The 12,534-nt window shown below is 40.3% G+C and overlaps 1 pseudogene; it reads left to right on the top strand.

Moving 5' to 3' along the window:
- The first annotated feature begins 4,179 nt into the window (after positions 1 to 4,179).
- Positions 4,180 to 10,242, top strand: LOC137779838 (natterin-3-like; annotated as a pseudogene).
- The last annotated feature ends 2,292 nt before the right edge of the window (positions 10,243 to 12,534 follow it).

The raw sequence follows: 12,534 nt of genomic DNA, 5'->3' as shown, positions 1-12,534 counted from the left end.
CAGATGCATAAAACTCTACTTAAGTACAGTAAACAAAGTAAAAATCCACCACTGCTCCTTATGCAGATGTGATGGGCTCGTTCCGAGGTGACGAAAACAAATGAAGATGTTCTGAACATGAATTTGCATTCCTGCTAAACCTCCCTCTGAACCTCACTTCTGTGTGGTGCCTCTTCTCTCTCCTCACCAACCGGGCTTCTCTGTGCCGGACCATCAGCCGGCCCGGGACCTCGCGCTCTCTCCTTCCAGATGTTTGGACCTCGGCCGTCTCCTCTGGCCTCTCTGCTCTTCTGCTGTGTGCACGTTGTCCTTGTGTGTCTGCCTCTCCCTCTGTGTGTTGCTCTGTGTGTGAATGATGTGCTGCAGGTGTGAGTGTGTGTGCTCGGTCCTCCTCCAGGTCAGAAGCATCATCCTGGTTCATGTCCGCTATGCACTCGCACTGAACATCGCTCACACCGGCAATATCTCTCTCACACCAAAATATCCACTGATGCCGTAATACAAATAATCAGTCCTTATAAAATATATCCTACACACTGTATTATAGGGACATATTTATTATACTGTACATATTTATTTAAGCTTTACATTGTTTTTTCACGACTTGTTGCTTCTCTGAGTCTGGTTTCTTATATTTCTATCGAGGTACATTGCGAGAAATGAAATAATTCGTTGTGTGAACGCGTACTCATATTTCTCTGGATGTCTGTACTCTGAATTGTATTATGTATTCATATTCTGTACACACATCTGTTTTTTGGATTACATAATTGTCTCAAAGATATGTCTCAGGGCAGACCTTGGCTCGTTTTTTTTGTTCCTCTTTTGTGTGTAAAATAATGAAAGGCACATGGTTTATTCCTGAGACAGTGCAAAGGACAAGCAACAGTTTACACTCTGGGGTCAATCCCATGACTCTTGGCACAGCGTGGACTGTATTGTAAGGAGAAGGAGCCCTCCATTTATCCTGGTTAAAGGTTTCTTGGGGGAGTTTTTCCTTCTCTGATTTGAAGGAAATTTGTGATATTGAGATGTATATTAAAATGTACTTTCCTCGACTAGTTCTTGTTTTCTACTTTTTAGGTTCTTTTCCAAAGTCTAAATTCCACATCTGAGCCTTCACTTCTTCATAAAAAGATCTGATCTGATGTGACGTCTCAGAACTACGACATCGTCACGAGAAACTGTAACTCTTCACTGACACTGGAGGTCCCCGCTACCACCAGAATGACATCAACACAGTAAATATGAACTCAATCAAACTGGATTTCATCAGGTTTAGGCTCGATTTGACCTGACGTATGGACATGCAGGCCTTGCATTGAAGTAGTTCACAATATGTTCTGTTGTGCCTCTTGTGATGAAACTGTTTCACTACTTCGAGGCAACGCCTAGTCTTGACTACTCAAGGTGAACCGCTAACGCTCAGCTTCTCGTGAAAGCGTACCATCCTGACACGACAACCTCTCTGTGAAGCTTCTACACAGACAAGAGCTCTTTTTCTCCTCCTCTTCCTCTCTGCACTCTCCGTACTGCGGGAATAATGAGATGCTATATCACTGCACTGAGAGGCCTGGAAGCCTCCTGATTAAAACACACACACACACACACACACACACACACACACAGGCTGTCTCCCAGCATAACTAATGGGAGCATTTCACGGTGGTGACAGCGAGCGGTGCGCGCTTGTCTGTCTGAGCATTATAGCTGTTACGATAATAATGAGAACAAATGAGAGCCATCCATTTCCTGCCTGGCAGCTGATTGGTCCTGATGGCCAATATGGCGCCGGGTAATCCATCTTCGAGCCCCTCCCCCTGGCGACTCGCTGGCGACCCGCTGGGAGAGCGTCGGCCAATGGAACGGCGCGTGCGTGAAGGGAGGAACACGACACCTCAACATCGCAGCGAAGTGAGTCCATCACGGCATCATCACTACACTTCTACTACTGGTTGGGGTTCGCCTCCTTTGAGGTGATTGATGGGGCAGTGACAGGGAAAAAAAAAGATAATAAATTAGTTTTTGTTTTGTGAAACATAAGAAGATGTTACCTCTTTGGGTTTCAAACAGACATTTAGAGAGCAGACGGATGTAACTGATGGCAATTCAAAGAAAACATGACAAAGGGCCACAGCTACGCACAGCTTTTATTTTTAAAGAGGTCACGAGCCAAAGAACTGAAAAACCCTCTGTAACAATGTGTGTGTTTAAAAAAAAAATCATCATACATATTTCTTGCAAGTAACGTTAGCTGTCAAATAAATGTACTGGAGAGAAAAGTAGAATATTTCCCTCTGATCTGTAGAGAAAGAAGCATAAACTGGAAATAATGAAGCACAAGTATCTCAAAGTTGTGCTTGGCTAAGCAAGGCTAAGCTGTTTACTTTCCACCACTGACGACTGTGAATACCAATACTTGACAGAACAGACGAATTACAACAAACACTCGTACCAATACCACAAAAATAGAAGGTTCTTCCTTAACTGGGACAAAATGGTAAGAAATCTTAGTGTAATTTTTGTTTCTGACCTCCGCTTAAAAGCTTATTCAAATACGTTAACCACAACTATACAATTTGCACAAAAAAACACAGGAATCAGAAAAGATTATTCCTACTGGTGTTTCTCATGCTGTAACGCTGGCTTACCAAGGGCAGCCATTGCGAGCAAACATTACAAGCTCGTTTTCCTCACAGTTATCCATTAGAATTGATTTTAAAGTCCTTCCCTTCCTTCTCTCTTCCCTATCATTTTATGATCTTCAACGAGCTCTCAGTTCCTCTACAGCTGCTCCTCTAACTGTTCCCAAGGTCACCGCAAAAACCTTTTGGTGATGCTACTTTAAGCTGCTGCCAAGGAGCCTGCCTTTAAATGTTGGACTTTCTGACTCGGGGGACAGTTTTACATTTCAACTCAACATGCATCTTTGTAATATTGCCTCTCACTTGCAGCTGTCGGGGTCTTTCTGGTCTTTTGTGATTTCTTGTAATTTTCGGATAATTGAAACAATTCTCCCTGCCTCCTTGTGCACATGTCTGGTTTTTTAATTAAAGCAAACATGTTTTTTTTGTTTAGCTGCATTCTGTGCATGGAAGGTTCGACAGAACAAAAGTGTATTTATTCATTCACAGTACTCTAAGTATGACTGCTACTCCTCCTCCTCTTCCTCCTTCTACTACTACTACTACTACTACTACTACTACTACTACTACTACTACTACTACTACTACTACTACTATGCTTCCCTCTTGCACAGGTCTTATTTAGCCGTGTGATGAATGAGAGGCTCTCCTCAGCCCAGCTGTCTTCATTACAGTCAGTTCCTCCAGCATCCTGTCATACAGGTCAACAACATGGCCGCCAGGGGGCCACCATGATTCAACCTTAACACACTTACAGTTGTCCTTGTTCTGTGTGCGGGCATGTGTGTGTGTGTGTGTGTGTGAGAGAGAGTGAGAACTCAGTAAAGGAATCCCTCTAGTGGACTGAGAAAAAGATTTAAGGAATTAACTAATGAAGAACAAATAACCTAATGGCTGAAGGTTTGGCATCTATAATAAAACAATATAAATAATCCATAACACTCAAGTTAAGAAAGAAGCAGAGCACGGGCAACAAGACAAATCAATGCAACGATGGTGCAAATACAATTCATAAAAGCAGATGTTGAAGACATCATGCGAGTGTTTGGAAGCCATTGGCAGCCACTTCTCATGGTATTCAAGATTTCAAGCTGTTTTTACTGTCATATGCACAGACAACAGACAGTTATTCTATACAATGAAAATCTTATTTTGCTCGGTTGGTTGGTATGTTGAGTTGTGAGAACTATTTACTTACTATGTTAAAATTATGATTTGTGTACAATTGCAGGTTAAACACAACATTGTAATAATTTAAAGCAGTGGTAGACTTCTGTCTACCAGAAAATTAGCTGGCTGAACGCAGTAGGAAGGAAGGAGTAAGTTGTTGAAACAAATTTAGAGAAGCAATTACTTTTTTTATAGTTTTGCTTGGTGTATTTTTTTATACTCTATGACTGAAGGAGTAGACTTGGTGGTGGATTTACTGGCAAGGCCTTTCTCACGGAGGACATCTTCAGGAAAGGCTAGGAACTCCTAGCTTCAACCTAAAACCAAACAGCTAGCCTGCTAGTGGATTATTGCTTGTGTACTGATGACACCTTTCGACTTTGTGCTGGTCGAGTCGGTCAGTGAGGATGCAGGACATGGCGAGGCGAGCGTTGCGGACGGACGGGTGGGGAGGCGGTGGGGTTCGCGCCGAGCCGACCTGGAGGCGGGGGAGTCCGCGCTGGTTGATGAAGTGGCTTTGTGGGTCGGTCCATGCGCCCCACGCATTGCGTCATACTGGTAAAGCGGCTCCGCGGGTCGGGTGTCCACACACATGGTGGACTGTATGAACGTGCCGTGTATTGAGTGTGTGGGTCTGTGACAATAACTCCAGGGACTCTTTTTCCCCCCATGTGGACTATACAGCACTCATGGAAGGCCTATCTCTAAACCCCAAACATGCAAACTGGAACCCAAAAGGATTGTTCAGTTTTTCTCAGTTTTCTCATGCAGGGTCTGGGAAATTAGTCACTCAGGCAAACAAATCCTAAATCCAAATTGACAGACAGGGTCAGAACAAGCACATCAAGTACATCCACTAGAATAACGCTGCAGAGTTTGGCAGTAACCCAGACAACATTTGACACAGATCAAGTGCAAGTGGACGGATATCAATAGTGAGGGACTAATAAGGGCATGTGCTGCAGGTTGGATGGGCATGGAAGACCAGGTGATGGGAGTGTGTGATTTTATTCGGTACGTCCCAAGTCAAAAGTCTCTTAATTGTCATTTTCTCGCTCCTCATTTGAACCGCAAGTTTTTCTGCGCCGCCATCTTGACAGCCGTCCCAAAGCTCCCTTTTCCCGGTCTGAGAAGCGAGGAGGGGCCGAAGAAAGATGGGAAAGACAATTCATGAGGAGTTAGGAAAAGACAACCGCGGTGTTTAGAGAATCAGACTCAACTTTCACGAAGCTTCTGTTAGAAAAAATGTTAGTTGTTCAGAATTTAAACAAATCCTATAAGTCATTACTTTTTAAGATAGTGAATCAAATCACTATTTGTCTAAAGACCTGTTGATGATCAAATGTATGGCATACAATACTTCACCTTCGCTCTATGCTGGTAAACAATTCATTGAATGATTTGGCTGATACTATAAGGTATTTGTCCAAAGTCTATGTACATTCTCTTTAGAGTAAGAGGTGACCATGCAGTGGAAAATGTTGGCACAGCACGATGCATGTTCACTATTAGAAGCTGCGGAAGGGGCAAGTTTCCTGCCAGGAAAGAGTTTCCACAATCAAAAACGACTGTACAACAGAGGGCCAGGCGGAGACAATTTACACCAGAGAGAAGGTACTTGTATTGCTTCCTTTGCGGATCAACACAGAACTACCAAAACGCACGGAGGCAGAGTCTGTTTCTCTGGCGTCTGCGGTATCTGAGAGAGGATCTGGGGCCTGAGTTCCCAAAATCCTTGCTCCTTTGTGGAGCCTCTCTCTATCCAGGACCCAGAGAACAGACGTTGGCCACTTCCACAGGCAGTTTGCTGAAGCGTTCTCCTTCCTGCTAGGTTGCACAAACCTTAATCTGCACCGAATTAGGACTGCTCTGGGAGTGACGGTGCGGCCCTTTAGGTTAACTGTGGCTGGACTAAGAGGCAAGGTATGGTCACAAAAGAGGGAAACAAGGATGCAATTAAGAGACTTGGGATGTACACATGGTGTGAGTGGCAGGACCTGAACAAGGAGAGTTGACAAAAACAGGCCGGCTGGATCAAAACAATCTAAAGAGTTGTGGAATCTGCCTTGTGAATGTGTATTTTGTAGGTTTTCTTTTTACTAGTGTGAAATAAGACCTGTTATATGGAAGAAAAAACATCCAAATTAACCAGTGCATGGCAAGTGTGTGATTTTGCCTGTGCTGCTTCCGTTTAATTAATCCTTCTTTTGCTGTCTTACAACATGACACCCAAAGAATTAATTTGGTGCCAATTGTCCAACGCTGTATGTAAATTTACATACTTGAACACCTGAATTTGAGTCTTCGTTTTTTTTGATTTCTAGTGTATGTTTATTGGCGCTGCCTATTATTGGAATTTCACAGTGTAAATGTTGAGTTATTTAAATTGAACGATTTCAACAATCCTACAAAGTTCACGAAAAGATCAACACAACTAGATGTTTCATGTAAAGGCAAGTCTTTCAGATTGATTTCAAATGACTGAGGCGGCGGGTGCCGAATCTCAGTCACTCCACCACGTGGAGTGCTTATTTGGAAAAGGTTTACACAATTACATTGCATGAAAAATAAACAGCCATGAGATAAGGTTTCTGGAAAATGTCCTCCAAAGTTCACAAAAAGATAAAGGCCGTTTTTTTAGATTGATTTCAAATGACATGAATCTCTGTCATTCATCAACTGCATGACATTATTTGGAAAAAGTTTACACAATCACATGGCATGAAACGTTTTTTCTAACATTTTAAGTCACGACTTTTTGTCATTTTTTGGATTTTGTTAACTCTATTTATTGTCAAATAGTTAGTGCAGGTGCTGTCTTTAATGTAATTGTACAATTACTTCAGTAAAGTTCTTCAAACCTCTTTAAATTTGGCACAAACATCTAATGTGAATGAAGGATAAAATGATGAAATCATAAAAGTCAGCATGAGAGAGGATGTCTTTTGTCCAGTCTGCTTTCAGAGATTCCTTAATTGATTAATGAAGGATTTTTAAAAAAGAAGTTTTAGAAATCGTCTTTAGAAGAATCAAATCGAGAGCATTTTAAACTTTTTTATTTTGTTTCACATATTGCATGTGAATATTATACACTGTAGAGCAGTTTAGGTCTTTGAACACATTAAATGTCAAATGAGTTTTCATTGAATATTGTTAGAAAATTGCAATTTCATTTTAAATTAGTTGTTGTTTTACATTAATGGTAAATCAGGTGACGTTAATAGTGCATTATCTAGCCTTTTATTTATTTGTATCTATACGGACAGTATTTGAAAAATAAAATGGAATAATCATCATTAATACCTAAATTCAAATAACACACACATTTGTGGAAAAGTATAATGTTATTGTGGAATTCCTTTTATTCATTTTCAAGTTTGCTCCACCCCGATCAAACTCAAGCTCCTCTTCCTCACTTTTCCCCACCCATCTGCGTGTCTGCACCTCTTTATAAGCCTCAGCCTCTTGACCACAGTCACTGAGGAGCCGCTGCTCTGCGCCTCAGCGCTTCGCTTCTTGTTTGCTGGAACACAACTGTTGTGTATCTGCCTGGCCCTCTGCCTGATCACTGGACCTTTGAACATCAGAACTGTACGTTTTTGCAACTTCCTCCTAAATCCACTAGACTGATTCTTGACATCAGTGCAAAAAAAAAAACAACATTACAATTAATGATATTAACTATAAAATGAATGACACAATTTATACAATCAAATTCTACCTTCATTTTGGTTTACTCATACAAACTGTTGGTGATTTTTTTTTTGTATTTTGTTCTGTTTCCTCTGAAGATGCAGCTGTCAGTGTTGCTGATGTCGGCCCTGCCGGCTCTGTTCTCAGTCGGCAGCTGTCAAAACGTACCAGTAAATATAAACTTTACAGTATGAAGCTTTCATGATGCTGTTTCTTTTGTACTCATGTATGCATTCATTCAAATGTGATACAGAGAGAAATAACTTCCACCAAAAATGTAGAGAGCAAAAAAAAAGGTGTGAAAATAAGGAGTTCAGTGTAATATTGGGAGAAGACAATAATATTGTATTCATATTTATCACCTAAATTGATAAAAACAAATTGAAGTGTTACAACTGGGCTTTTTGGATTTTTGGTCAGGTGCCAGAGATCTCATTCATGGGGTTATAAACAATGTAGGGTTTATTGATTTAATACATTTCAGAGGTGATTTCAATTTGTGGTGCATGAAGCATCGTTATATCCCATTTAAACAAACTCAGAATCAAAAGCTTTTTATTGTGAAATACAAATATTGTGTAAATTGAGCTGCTACAGTATCTCAAAGGGATTCAAAAAGTAACAGTTAACCCTTTATGTTTCTTCTGGCGTCACGTCAGTCACATGAACTTCTACATTGTACACCATTCCAGCTTTGCAGCTTTTCAGCATGTTATTCGTACGCCATGGGCCCACGGGTGCTGCTGCCCTCTTAAACCCTCGTTGGGCTACTGACGCTAAAGGCTACGTCAACAATACCTCAAATACAATGAAATTATTTTCTGAGCATGCTCAGTGGGCTTATTCTCATTTGGTGACGTTAAGAAATAGTCAATTACTTACTTATTATGACAGTTGCTGTCATTTCTATATTTGTCACAAGTGATTTACAAATTCTTCAAGGGGAACATTTTGCTTATCGCTCTCCATTAGCAGGTTTTGTTTTGCCGTATAAAGAATTGTTCAAAACTTAGCTTAAAACATTTCAGTCATTACAGGCCACTCTTTAGGGGGTTGAAATACAAGTTCACGTCTTCACATAGTGTTTATAAAGATGTACGTTGTATGTATTAATAAGGAATATGACTAGAAAGAGCATTTCCTGCTGAAAATGTGTTGGAAAACTAAAAGCTGAAGCTTAACCCTTTGGGATCCAATTTTCCCAAAGGCTCTAACAATTAAAAGGAGTATACTTAGAATAAAATCTGACTTGGGAAAGCAAAGACAGGACCGAATTTATGGAAAATGATGATACATGCGCAGATATTTCATGAGGGCACATAAGCATTATTTTGATTTATTTAGTGTGATGTTACTGCTGTACGTGGATGTATGGAACGACTTCATGTTCTACTTCACTTTATTAAAGTGAAATTGTGCAGGGAGACTGTTAACATGTTGTGATGTGATATGACAGAAATTAAAGCTTTCAGCTGCATCATTTTAAAGAGATATTCAACCTGCAAGTGTTTGATTTTTTCATTTTTTCCTCTGTTCCGGCTTCATTAACTGTGAACTGGTAACACAGGTCTACCATACACACATCATAATGAATCGAGTGTTGTCTTTATTATAGCACTGAAATGATTCAAATAGCCCTCGTGGTTGAGTTCTACACTCGTTTTACTCTGTGTATGCAAATCTTCACAATTTCTGGGAAAAGAATATTTAAAAAGATAAAGACTAATATGACAGGTATTGATGTTTTTTAATAAAACTTAATAAAACTGTGTTCATATCTGTTTCTCTTTCTTGAAGGACAGGGCTCCTAATAACACCAACTTGGAATGGCGGCCCTTTAATGGCTCTCTCCCCCGATGAGTCTCAATCTACAACGGAAATGCTGGGCGCACCGAATACGTTTGCCAATCCAGGTCCAGCACCGGCTTCTACAGCCCTGGCATGGATTCAACTCCTTCCTGCCATTACTCCTGGGGCACGGCTATGCATATTGAACCCTCATTTGAGATCCTGGTGAACAAAGAAAACTTTGAGATTTTAGAATGGAAGGATGGCTCTTATGGTTCAATACCTGAGAATTCAGTCGGGGCCAGTGTCAGCCAAGATGTATATGTTGGGAAGAATGAGTGTTAATAATAAGCACTTCTACCGTGGTCCGTTTGGGGTCAGGGACCACCAGGTCCTGACCATTAACCGAGATGTAGAGAGTGAGAAAATCGGTGATGTCAACTACAAGACTGATGGGATTAAACCCATCGCTTATCCTCCGGAGACCATGCAGACGTCTACCTTAACTAACAAGGGTGGCCAGACAGTCACAGGGACAACAAAACTCTCAAAGGACTTCCAACTGCAGAAAAGGTGGGACACCAGCTTTTCTATCACAGCAGGCGCCAAGGTTACTGTCACTGCTGGACTCCCCCTAATTGCCTCCACAAGTGTCGACTATAGCTTTCCAATGTCCTTCCAGTTATCCGAGGGGACAACTCATACTGAGTTCTTGTCCCGCTCTGTTTCCGTTAGTCACACTGTCCCACCGAACCACTCGTGTACCGTCAGTATGGCGGGATATAAGTTTGGGGCAGAAATCCCTTACGCTGCATACGTCATCCGCACCTACAAGAACGGGCAGAGCAGAAGGGCGTCCGTCTGTGGGACGTATACAGGTGTCCAAATGGGAGAAGTAAGGGGTGTGGTGGATCGCTGTGAGCCTCTGTCTGATCCCACACCCTGAAAGAATGATGAAAGGCTCAACGAGAGTTAATTCCTGACATATTGTATGTTTACCACCCATAACGTTGTAATGAAGCTAAACCATAAGCCTGCCTTCATGTTGTATTTGCCTTAATATCTTATAAGACACTAAAACTACTCTGCACTTAACTGTTTTTTTTGGTTTTTCAAGAATGAGAAATTTGAATTTAAGATACCATTGTTATGTTTAAAATGTAATTAAATACAAACAATCAGCATGCATGTCACAGTCGTGAACATTAGCATGGGGATGCTACACAACATCGAGAGATAAAATGGTTTTTCACTGTTACTCAACAAAATAATCACAAAGAATAACAGCTTTTATGGAAAGGTATGGAACTAGTTATGCTACTGCTATTCTACAAATTAAACAATTATTGGTATTACTTTTTAGTAAAGGCAGTAAACAATGTAAATAACTACACACGTCATCTGCCTCTACTTGCTTTACGTTTGCATGGAGGACAACGGGGTTAAACAACATATATTATCAAAACTGATGTAATGGATATTTTTGTATCTGGAACATTGTGCTTCAACAAGTCTCAGTTGTTATGAAACTTTCCTGACTGTTTTTAACAGTATTCTTTTTATTTAACTGGCTAAAAATGGTCAAGTGACACAACCACATATTTGTAAAAAAAAATATATATATTTTCCTAACATTTTTTCCAATTGAAATTTTTGGAAATTATCCATTGGATTGTTTGTCGCGCTGATTTCTCTTGACTTGCAGGTGGTATCTTAAACAGTAAAAATAATTTTTAATATTATCATGAAAATAGCTTGAATATATCTATAGAAGTATGTTTATATACTTCTTTGAAATTGTGTAAAAAGAAACATCAAGCTATCTAAGCCTCCAATCAGCTCAAATACAACACAAAAAAGTTAAAAATACACGTTAAACAAAAAATCCGATGAATCATTCTCTGTGCTGCGTTGGTTCTTCTCTTGTCCAGCTCACAGATGAGACTCATGTATCTCCTTCTTTTCCTGTCAGGGTGGAAAGAGTTATTCTCTGCATTTACTTTTTCCTTTTCTGCTACATTTGACAAACAATATTTTCGGTGTATCTAACGATAGTAAATCAATGGCTGCAATTCCAATTGATTTGGCCAACGCTTTTGATCTGGTTGACCACGACTGTCTTTTGAACTATTCTGTTGTTCTGTAATGCAATGACACATTGTTTATCTTCATGACAGAAAACAATGTGTCGTCATGCTCGGAGGTATTACACAACGTGGAGTGCTCCAAGGCTTAACTCTTGGACCACTTATTTTTCCCATTTTTATTCATGACCTCCCTTCTATTTGTTCCGAGTGTTGTGTTCAGCTGTATGCGGACGATACAGTCAAATATACATTCAAAAAATGACTTCATACAGATTGAATCTGCTCTGCAGTCGTATTTTAAAAGCATCCGACACTGGCTTTCACCAATGAATTACAACTCAATCAAAATGAATCTCTTTTTATGATTTTTGGTACTTGTCAAGACATTACATCCAAATCTAAAGTATATCTGTGTGTTATTACCTGTCTTGATGGTACAAGCTTCAGAGAGTCTTCTTCCTCACAGGGTAGTTTATAATAATTGTCTATTTTTATGCTCTTTTCGAGTATGACTTCCTGATTTTTTATGTCAAGACAATGTTTAGTCACTTGACAACATTTGTTTGATACAATTAGTTGCTGGTTACTTTGCAGATAACTAAAGATCAAACAAAATTAGTAAATATACATAATTATGTATCATATACAACATGAGTTGTATGTCTTTTCATCCTGTTGTTGTGACCTCTCCCACAACAAATCCATCTCAAGCTGATTGAGAAGAAGTCGCGCTCAATAAAAGTTGCTACGATGGATGATGGTGTGCTCGTGTTAACTTAATACAAGTCGTGCCGCTTTCAATTCTATCTGTCTACTAATGATTAACCTGGAGCCAAACTCATGGCACAGAAGGGGATGTGGATAAAGGACAAGTGAGGTCGCCAACACACACCCACACACACACACACACACACACACACACACAAACGCTGTGTGCCAGCACAACAAAACCCAAGTCCTTATTTTCCTTCAATAACACTCATACACTCCACACATCCCAGAGGGAAACGTTGTACTTTTTACTACACTATGTTTTAGTGAGTACCTAGATGCTTTGAAGGCGGTGACCATTCCAATATCTCATCAATATACTCATGCATCACTTTTGATCTTGCGATTGCAATTTTAACCCTTGTCTGCTTGGCTTCCGA

Source organism: Clinocottus analis, unplaced genomic scaffold, assembly GCF_023055335.1.
Source record: "Clinocottus analis isolate CAN_PGR_092001 unplaced genomic scaffold, fCliAna1.0.p SCAF_8, whole genome shotgun sequence".
NCBI lineage: Eukaryota > Metazoa > Chordata > Actinopteri > Perciformes > Cottidae > Clinocottus > Clinocottus analis.
This window is presented reverse-complemented; position numbering and strand designations above follow the sequence as displayed.